The sequence below is a fragment of the Rhinopithecus bieti genome, unplaced genomic scaffold, assembly GCF_001698545.2.
Source record: "Rhinopithecus bieti isolate Rb0 unplaced genomic scaffold, ASM169854v2 scaffold_25396, whole genome shotgun sequence".
NCBI lineage: Eukaryota > Metazoa > Chordata > Mammalia > Primates > Cercopithecidae > Rhinopithecus > Rhinopithecus bieti.
Genome location: NW_016812016.1, coordinates 397,944 through 408,150, shown reverse-complemented (window position 1 = coordinate 408,150; position 10,207 = coordinate 397,944). Strand labels below are relative to the sequence as shown.

The 10,207-nt window shown below is 44.0% G+C and overlaps 1 long non-coding RNA gene across 1 annotated transcript in view; it reads right to left on the bottom strand.

Moving 5' to 3' along the window:
* Nucleotides 1-449: 449 nt before the first annotated feature.
* LOC108544402 (uncharacterized) overlaps nt 450-10,207 on the bottom strand; it is a 15,671-nt gene continuing 5,913 nt past the window's right edge. The window contains exons 2-3 of the long non-coding RNA XR_001889829.1: nt 7,632-7,698; nt 450-519 (exon numbers count right to left, since the gene is read on the bottom strand). This is a non-coding gene — a long non-coding RNA (uncharacterized LOC108544402). The remainder of the gene's footprint in view (nt 520-7,631; nt 7,699-10,207) is intronic.

The following is a 10,207-nucleotide window of genomic DNA, read 5'->3' as shown; positions in this document are numbered from 1 at the left end:
CCCCTTTGCTTCTGACCTCTGGGTTAATGCAGTTGACACAACAGCCTGACTCCTAGGCTGTGAGCTGACTAATTCTTTGCTTGACGCTCTTGACCTTGGACTGTGTCCTCCCCCTGATTTAGCACCTGTAGAGACAGCGAGCAGGAAGACCAGTCTGGTGAATCATCAATCCGCTGTCACTGCCACCATCAGCACCAGCAGGGGCAGAGGGACTTTCCCTGAGCCCTCACTATGTAAGTCAATGCTCCCATCCCCTGAGTGCTGTACACAGTACTTCACTCAGTCCTCACAGTAGTCTTCTGAGGTTGGCATTACAATCCCCAATCTACAGGTGGGGAGACTGAGGCTCAGAGAGATGAACTCACTTACCTAACATCACGGCAGCTATGAAGTAGCAAGGCCAGAATTGACCCACAAATCTCTGGGACTCTGCAGTCTTACACTAATCTGTCCTGACACTGGTAAGGAGACCGACTGGCTGTGCTCTGTTCCGACATTTTCTCTCCTGATTCTCCTTTGCTGAAGCAATAGAAACAAAAAGGATTCTACCAGCCATAAAAAAATGAAATCCTGTCATTTTCAACAACGTGGAGGAACTTGGAGGACATTATATTAAGTGAAATAAGCCAGACACAGAGAGACAAATACCGCCTGATCTCACTCATATGTGGAATCGTAAAAAAAAAAAAAAAAAAAAAAAAAAATTGATCTCATGGAAGAATCAGAGAGTCAAGCAGTGGTTACCAGAGCCCGGGAAGGGCAGGGGAGAGTGGACGATGGGGAGAGGTCAGTTGACAGGTACAAATTACAATTAGATGGGAGGCATAAATTCTGGCGTTCTGTTACACAGTAGGGTGGCTATGGTTAACAGTAAGATACTGTATATTACAAAATAGCTAGAAGAGAGGCTTTTGAATGTTCTCACCACAAGGAAATGATAAACACATAAGGTGATTGATATGCTAACTACCCTGATTTGACCATTATACAATATATGTATTAAAACATCAAACTGCACCCCATACATATGTACAATGACAATGTGTCAATTGTTTAATTAATTTTTAAAAATTATTATAAAGCTATGCTGCTCCATAGAGTGACCACATGTCGCTGTTTAAATTTAATAAGGCTGGGTATGATGGCTCATGCCTGTTATCCCAGCACTTTGGGAAATCAAAGCAGAGAATTGCCAGAGGCCATGTATTCAAGACCAGCCTGGGCAACACAGTGAGATCCATCCCTAGAAAAAATAATTTTAAAATTAGCTGGACGTGGTGATGCTCGCCTGTAGTCCTAGCTTGACTGGAATTTGAGGCTGCAGTGAGCTATGGCACTCCACTGCACTCCAGCCTGGGCAACCAAGCTAAGCTCTGCCTCTAAAAATTTATCAATTAATTAATGAAAATTAAGTAAAATCTGAAATTCAGTTTCTCAGTCTCACTTGCCACATTTCAACTGCTGACTAGCTCCATGTGGCTAGTGGCTACAATTATTGGACAGAGCAGATTGTAAAATGTTTCTAACACGGCAAAAAGTTCTATTGGACGATGCCATTCCAAAACTTTTACATGTGCTCATGAAGATACAAAAAATGAAAATAAACAAAAAAATTTACATACCCTTCACTGACCAAGATAACTTTTTATTCACAGTTAACTTATTTTTAAGATAAAACTTCAAACACAAAATTGACTTTAACACTGTTCTCATTTGTCACACAGAAACCAACATTTCAGCCGCGGCAGCATCAGGTGTTAGAGAGAGACACATCCTGGCAGCACATGGAATTACAACCTAGCACAATCAGACACTGGAACCAGCCAGGGACTGGGTTTCAGCAGCCGTGGGTGGAATACCAGGGGATTCACAAGAGTGGGAGAAAATCCCATACCAAGAAACAATCATGGATAAGGCACCAGGAAGACATAGTTGGTTACAAAAGCCCATCCAAGGGCTGGCGCAGTGGCTCACACCTGTAATCCTAGCACTTTTGGAGGCTGAGGCGGGCAGATCACTTGAGGTCAGGAGTTCAAGACAAAAGCCCATCCACCACCAGACTTAAATCTCCAGTGTCACATCCCTCACGCCATGCATGGCTCCACGGAGATACATAATAATAAGTGTTAGTCATTTGAATAAATACATGACTGATTGATTAATTCTGATTATTTCAGAACTCTACCATTGAGCATTTCATTGTCTTCTTTAACATTCTTTTTCAGTTGCACACATATTATGAAGGTAATGTAGAGCTGGGATTTACTGCTTCAAACAACTTAGCTGACACAGAAGTCTTCAATGATCAAGGAATGTCTGGACTTTAACAAAATCATTAAGAACAAGAAAACATCAAGATGTTTGAGTTTCTGGTAAAGCATAAAAAGATGTTCCTGGCTAGGCATGGTGGCTCATGCCTGTAATCCCAGAACTTTGGGAAGCTGAGGACAGATTGCTGGAGGCCAGGAGTTTGAGACTAGCCTGGCCAACATGGTGAAACCCCGTCTCTACTAAAAATACAAAAAGTAGCCAGGCATGGTGGTGCACATCTGTGATCTCAGCTACTCAAGAGGCTGAGGCACAAGAATTGCTTGAACCCGGGACACACAGGTTGCAGTGAGCTGAGATCATCCCACTGCACTCCACCCTGGGCGACAGAGTGAGACTCTGTTTCAAAAACAGAAAGAAAGAAGGAAAGAAAGAGAGAAAGAGAGAAAAAGACATTCCCGGTTTTTTTTTTTTTGGTTTTTTTTTTTCCTTTTGCCCAAGATGGTAGAAATGAAAGATGGCTTACTGGATTGGGAAATGGATTGGACCCTAAATTATTCTTTATCCACTCGGTCCACAGATACTGATTGGGCCTCTTGGTAGCCAGGTGGCAGGACGATGAGTAGCACTGGAGGCCACTTAATTGAGTTGTGCGCCCACAATAACGCAGTGCACACAAGGTTTACCTCCAGGAACTTATCCCAGGTAGAACAAGTGCTCAGCAGAGATCTGGGCTGGTGAGGGCAGCTTGTGGTCCCTGACTCTTCTGAGAACCTGGGGATCCAGGTTCAGGGAGACAATGCTATTGGATACAAATCTTGAATTTAAAGAAATTGGGATGTAAATAATACTGCAATTCCCGGGGCTTGTGGAGTACTCCAGTGACAGGAGAGGTTTTCCATGGGATTCAAGCAGGCTAATCAACAAGACTGAATCTGGGCTGTCTTAGTGAGCCATGGCCTGAGGCTACTTATGGGCCACCTGTCCAGAATTGGAGAGGTCCCAGGGTCTGGTGTAGCTTCAGAGAGATGGAATAGTAAAGAGGATCATGCATTGCAAAGTCCACAACAGCCCCCCAAAACAAAGACAGTCCCCTTATTTGATGAACTTTTGTTGGGTTCCTGTCTTGTGCTGAGCTGTGTGCTAGGTTCTGGGGAGACAGAGACCAATCAGCTTCAGAGACCTGAGATGTAGGGTCCTTTTCTCCCTCATCACTTTCTTCACAAACCCACTTCAGTTTCCTCTTAACTCCCGGCATGAGTAAGGTGCTATTTCATAACCCTTTTACCTTTATTAAAGGTGTCAGGTATCCAATAGGAAAAAAATATGCGCAAATGAATTTAAAAGGCATTCACACAAAAGGATATCCAAATGGCCAGTAAGTTTACAAAAAGATGCTCAACATCAGCCGGGCATGGTGGCTCATGCCTATAATTCCAGAACTTTGGGAGGTCAAGGTGAGTGGATCACTTGAAGTCAGGAGTGCAAGACCAGCCTGGCCAACATGGTGAAACCCTGTCTCTACTAAAAACACAAAAAATTAGCCAGACATGGTGGCACATGCCTGTAATCCCAGCTACTTGGGAGGCTGAGGCAGGAGAATCACTTGAACCCAGGAGGTAAAGGATGCAGTGAGCCGAGATTGTGCCAGCGCACTCTAGCCTGGGCAACAGAGCAAGACTCCATCTCAAAAAAAAAAAAAAAAAAAAAAAAAAGATGCTCAACCTCAATGGTTACAGGGAAATGCAAATTAAACCCACAATATGCCATGACTATACACTCACTAGAATGGCTAAAATTAAATCTCTGAAAATATCAAGCAATGGTGAGGATGTGGAGGAAGTGAACTCTTACATGCTGCTGGTGGAAGTATAACCCAGTATAAGCACTTTGGAGAACCATTTGGCAGTTTCTTCTAAAATTAAACATGCACTCACCATGTGACCAAGCAGTTCCACTCCTGGGTATATACCCTGAAAGAAATGAGTGCTTACGCACACCAAAAAACATGTACAAAAATGCGCATTGCCACTAAATTGATAACAGCCAAAAACTAAATACAACCCAAATGCCCAACAATAGAAGAATAGATAAATACATTTCGGTGTACAGCACAGCAAGAAAAATGAATGAGTTGCTCTTACAATAAATACAAGTGAATCTCAAAAACACAATATTGATTGCAAGAAATAAGACAAGCCAGGCACAGTAGCTCACACCTGTAATCCCAGAACCTTGAGAGGCTGAGGCTGAGGCCAGAGAATCCCTTGAGTCTAGGAATTTAAGACCAGCCTGGGCAACATAGGGTGATCCCATCTCTACAAAAAAAAATTTTTTTTTAATTAGCTGGGTGTGGTGGTGTGCACCTATAGTCCCAGTTCCTCGAGAGGCTGGGGTGGGAGGACCGCTTAAGCCCAGGAGTTCAAGGCTGCAGTGAGCTATGATCACACCACTGTACCCCAGCCTGAGTGACAAAAGAGAAAGACCCTTGAAAAAAAAAAAAAAAGGCAAGACTTATCTACGTATGATCGTATGATGAGAGATGTCAGAATAGTGTCTACTTGTTTAGGGCAGTGGGAGATGGGGATTGAGTGAGAAATGACCTGAAGGAACTTATTAGGATGATGGAAATGTTCTCTATCCTGATCTGGGTGGTGGTTACATGGGTGTATACATAGGTAAAAAATCATTAAGCATCCACTTAAGATTTATGCATTTTACTATATGCAAATTCTGCATCAATAAAAGAGTAAAAACAATCAAAACTCTTAGGTGGCCTGATATAAGCATGGCTGATACATAAAAAGCTTGCATATGGGCCGGGCGCGGTGGCTCAAGCCTGTAATCCCAGCACTTTGGGAGGCCGAGATGGGCGGATCACGAGGTCAGGAGATCGAGACCATCCTGGCTAACACGGTGAAACCCCGTCTCTACTAAAAAAATACAAAAAACTAGCCGGGCGAGGTGGCGGGCGCCTGTAGTCCCAGCTACTCGGAGGCTGAGGCAGGAGAATGGCATAAACCCGGGAGGCGGAGCTTGCAGTGAGCTGAGAACCGGCCACTGCACTCCAGCCTGGGCGACAGAGAGAGACTCCGTCTAAAAAAAAAAAAAAAAAAAAAAAAAGCTTGCATATGTTACAATGGATACAGTCATTTGGGAATTTAATATAATTTTGTAACAGCCTCAGAAACAGTCACATTCCAGAGGCCCTTGGCAACAGCTTCAATGCTTAGTGCTCTCCAGCACCAAAAGGGACATATCCCTTTCCAACCAAGGGGGCTATGGCCCTGCCCAGAGCTCTCAAGGGATCCACCTTTCTGGGTCAAACTCTCATAGCTCCCAGAGCACCTGACGCCAAGCACATGAGCTGCCAGCAGGCCCCAGCACCCTGCGATGCCAGACATGCTTAGACCTGGAGAGGGTCCTACAGGTCCTTGGAGGAAAATTACAAGCCCCAAGTACACTAGACACGCAGAGTTTGCTTGTGATGAAAACTTAGCTGAAGGAAGAAGCCCTTTAGGAGGATCCTTGTCTTCTGCAGATGTGCGGCTCTAGCCATGCTGCAACGCAGACCATGGACCAGGAGCTCCCAACCTCGGCTGCACAGCAGAGGGGAGCGTTGGAACATGGGATGCCCGGACTGTCTGACCCACACTAGCTGAATTAGAATCTTTAATGTGGTGTTTCTCAGAGGGCCCCTGGGAACCACAGCAACATTGTCACCTGGGAACCTGTTGGAAATGCATATTTTCAGGCCCCACTTCAGACCCACTGAATTCCGTGGCCGGCCCCAGCGAGCTTTGTTCTGACTGTTCTAGCAGCCCCTGCCAGGGGTTCTGATGCATGTGCAAGTGTGGGACCTAATTAGAAACTGCATTTCTAGCAAGTTTCCAGGTGGTGCAGATGCGGCTGCTCTGGGGACCACACTCTGAAAACCACCAGAGTCTGTCTAACCGGTTGGTAGAGCCAAGCTCTGGGAGAGAGTGGGGGAAATTAAAAGCTACCCAGGTGAGGGGCTCTGATGCAGGTGAGAGTAATTAGCTTTGCCATGGACACCCATCATCTCATCTGACAAGAGGTACACACCTGGAGAGGGAGCTCACACAGGTGAGAGCGTTACAGGAAAAGAAATACCATCTCCTCAATTTGACCTGTCTAGGATCTCTTTTCATTTCCATAACACTGCAATTTGGGGTTCCTGGTAAGGCAGGATTTAGGTTCTAGGTGCCTACCCCTGAGAATTTGTTCTGACAATATTGAAGTTGGAGATGTTTTTGTTAGAACACTTTGCACAAAAGCCTCTATGGGGAGGGGGACCTGATTTTACCTTGAAAAGTTAATTTTATTGCCCAAGATACATGAGATTTAGAAGGGGAGAGGAAGTAAACGAGGAATAAAGCGAATGAAAAGAAGAGATGATGTGCAGGGCTGGGGAGGAGAGAGCAGATGGGGAGGAAGAGAAGGAACCATGAGAGAAGGACTGAAAGATCATCTCCTTTCCAAGGAGCATCCACCCTCTCTCTTTTTTAAAAAATTGAGTACTGAGAAAGGTTTTATGCAAGACTGGATACAAGAGCTGGGCAAGCTGATGTGCAAAGCAGGAAAGCAAAGGATTGAAGGGAGTTAAAGTGCTCTCTTTGGCAGCACATATATACAATTGGAATGAAGGCGGGGCACTGTGGCTCACGTCTGTAATCCCAGCACTTTGGGAGGCTGAAGTGGGTGGATCACTTGAGGCCAGGAGTTCGAGACCAGTCTGACCAACATGGTGAAACTCCGTTTCTACTAAAACTACGAAAACTAGCTGGGCATGGTGGTGCTTGCCTGTAATTCCAGCTACTCTGGAGGCTGAAGCAGGAACCCAGAAGGCACAGGTTTCAATGAGCCGAGATCACGCCACTGTACTCCAGCCTGGGTAACAGAGTGACACTCTGTCTCTAAATAAATAAATAAAATTGGAACAACGCAGAGAAGATTAGCACGGCCCCTGCAAGGATGACACGCAAATTCATGAAAAGTTCCATATCAATAAAAATTATTTTAAAAAAATTTTTAAAGAATTAGTTAAAGGAGACCCCAAAGGAGTGAGCGGGGCTGAGGGCCAGGCCCACCGTGGCAGAGGGTCAGACTTCATCAGGGTGAAAACTTACTGCTCTGAAAAGCCAAGCTACAGACTGGGAGAAAATGTTCACAGCACCTGTATCTGAAAAAGGATTTGCATTCCAGATACATAAAGAACTCATACAACTCACTAATAGGAAGGCAAACAGTGAAAACTGAGCAAAAGACATGAACAGACACTTCACAAAGACCCTTCACAAAGGACATGCAAATTGCCAGCACCCACAGGAAGAGATGCTCACCCTCAGTAGTCTTCAGGGAGATGCAGAATGAAACCACAGTAAGATGTACCTCACACCACAAGCATGGCTGAAATTAAAAAGATGGGTAATACCAGTGTTGGTTAGAATGTAGGGCAGCTGAAACTCTCCTAGCTCACTGGCAAGAACTTAAAATAGTACAGGCTGGATGCAGTGGCTCACGTCTGTAATCCCAGCACTTTGGGAGGCCAAGGCAGGCAGACTGCTTGAGCCCAGGAGTTTGAGACCAGCCTGGGCAACATGGCAAAACCCCATCTCTACTAAAAATACAAAAATATAGCTGGGTGTGGTGGCTCACATCTGTAATATCAACCACCCCAGGAGGCTGAGGTGGGAGAATCACCTGAGCCAGGGAGGTCGAGGTTGCAGTGAGCCATGATCACACTACTGCTCTCCAGCCTGGGTGATAGAGTAAGATCCTGTCTCAAAAAATAAAAATATAAATGAAATAAAATAGTACAACTGCTTGGGAGAACTACTGGAGTTTATTTTAAATCTAAACAAACACCCACCATATGACCCAGCAATTCTACTGTTATATATTTACTGAAGTGCAATAAAAACATAGGCCCACAAAAAGACCTGTACACAAATCTGAATAGGCATAAGTAGCTAGTAGCCACCATAGTGCTGTTTCATTTGATTGCTCAAAAGCTGGTGGAAGTCTACACTGGAATAATAGGTTGTCTTTTTAAAAGGCTTGTATCCAAATGTGCATAACAGCTTTATTCATAATTGCTAAAAATTGGAAACGATTCAAGTAATCCATCAACTAGGAAATGGGTAAACAAAATTTGGTCTCTTCATAGAAAGGGATAGTAATAAAAAGATTGAAATTACTAATAGATGCAACAACATGGATGAGTCTTAAAATCACTGTGTAAAATAAAAGCTGGATGCAAGAGTGCCTACCATATGATTCCATTTATATAAAATTTTTAAACAAACAAAACTAATTTATAGTTACACAAAGATGAACGATGAACTGGGACTGAAGGGACTGCAAGTGGGGGACTAAAACACTTTCTGGGGTGATGGACAGGTGTTCTATCTTGTTTAGGTGTATGCATTTGTCAAAAGTCATCCGACTGAATGCTTAAAATGTATGAATGAATTTTATTGCATGTAAATTATAACTCAATAAAGTTTATTTAAAATGAATTGGCCGGTACAGTGGCTTATGCCTGTAACTCCAGAACAGCACTTTGGGTGGCTGAGGTGGGTGGATCACCTGAGGTCAGAGGTTCAAGACCAGCCTGGCCAACATGGTGAAACCTTGTCTCTACTAAAAATACAAAAAAAAAATTAGCCGGGCTTGGTGGCAGGCACCTGTAATCTCAGCTACTCGGGAGGCTGAGGAAGGAGAATCGCTTGAACCCAGGAGGCAGAGGTTGTAGTGAGCCAAGATTGCACCACTACACTCCAGCCTGAGCGACCGGGCAAGACTCCGTCTCAAAACTAACTAACTAACTAAATAACTAACTAACTAACTAAATAAATAAATAAATAAATAAAATGAATCAAAAATAAAAATATAAAAAATAGCAAAAAAGAAAAAAGGACAAGAATAAAATAAAAATAAAGAAAAGAAAAATAAAGAAAAAAATAAGAGACTGTGGTAAAATAATAAAACAGTAAAATAGGAAGAACGCACAGAATGGGAAGAGAGATGGACCAAGGTGAAAACCGTGAAGAGCTGTCGAACTTGAAGAACAGAAAAGGAAGAATGAGCAGAGAGGCACAGGCAGAGGTCAGAATGAAGTCCTCTGGGGGTCAAAGAAGTAAGAAACTTGGCAGCCACAGACAGCAGAGAGTCAAAAGAGCCAAGGGGACCAGCCAGTAAGATTAATGCCCGGAGAGGGCTGTAGGATGGGGCCCGAATGGAGAAGTCACTCCTGAGAGGCCAGTTCTGAAGGTGGGTTGAGGGGTTGATGACTTGGGCTGAGGGAGCAGAGAGGGAGCCTTCAGCAGCTTTGTCAGGGAGCCTGGGGAAGCAGAGTGGGCTCCAACAGGAGGCTGCTAGGAGAACCCCTGGGAAAATCCACCTGGTGGCCTGAATCTCCTGACACTGTCTTTCACGTCTTCATTCCTACACAGGGATAGATATTGCTATTTTCACCACTGCCCCTGTGCAAAGTGCGCCAAAAGTCCCCATGCCCCTTTTCCATAAGAAGTTTATTGTATGTTTGCACCGAGGAAAGCTAAATAAGCCAGGTAAATTCCCCATCCCAAATTCCTAGGGATGCCGCTGGCTTGCCACCACTGAGTCGGTCTTTCCCACCTTCCTGCATTGCTGGTGGGAATGCACTTTGGTTCGACTTCCATAGGAGCCAGTTTGGCAAAAACTATCAAAACTACAAATGCACACTGGAGGTACAAATACAATAGGAGGTATTTATTCTACAGATAAACTTGTACACGGATGAAACCATGTATGTACTTAGTTATTTGTTGCCTCATTGTGATGCTGTTTGATCAAAACAGACCCAAACACCCCTCAACAAGGCCATTAGATAAATACTAATTTTTTTCTCTTTTTTTTTTTTTTTTTTTTTTTT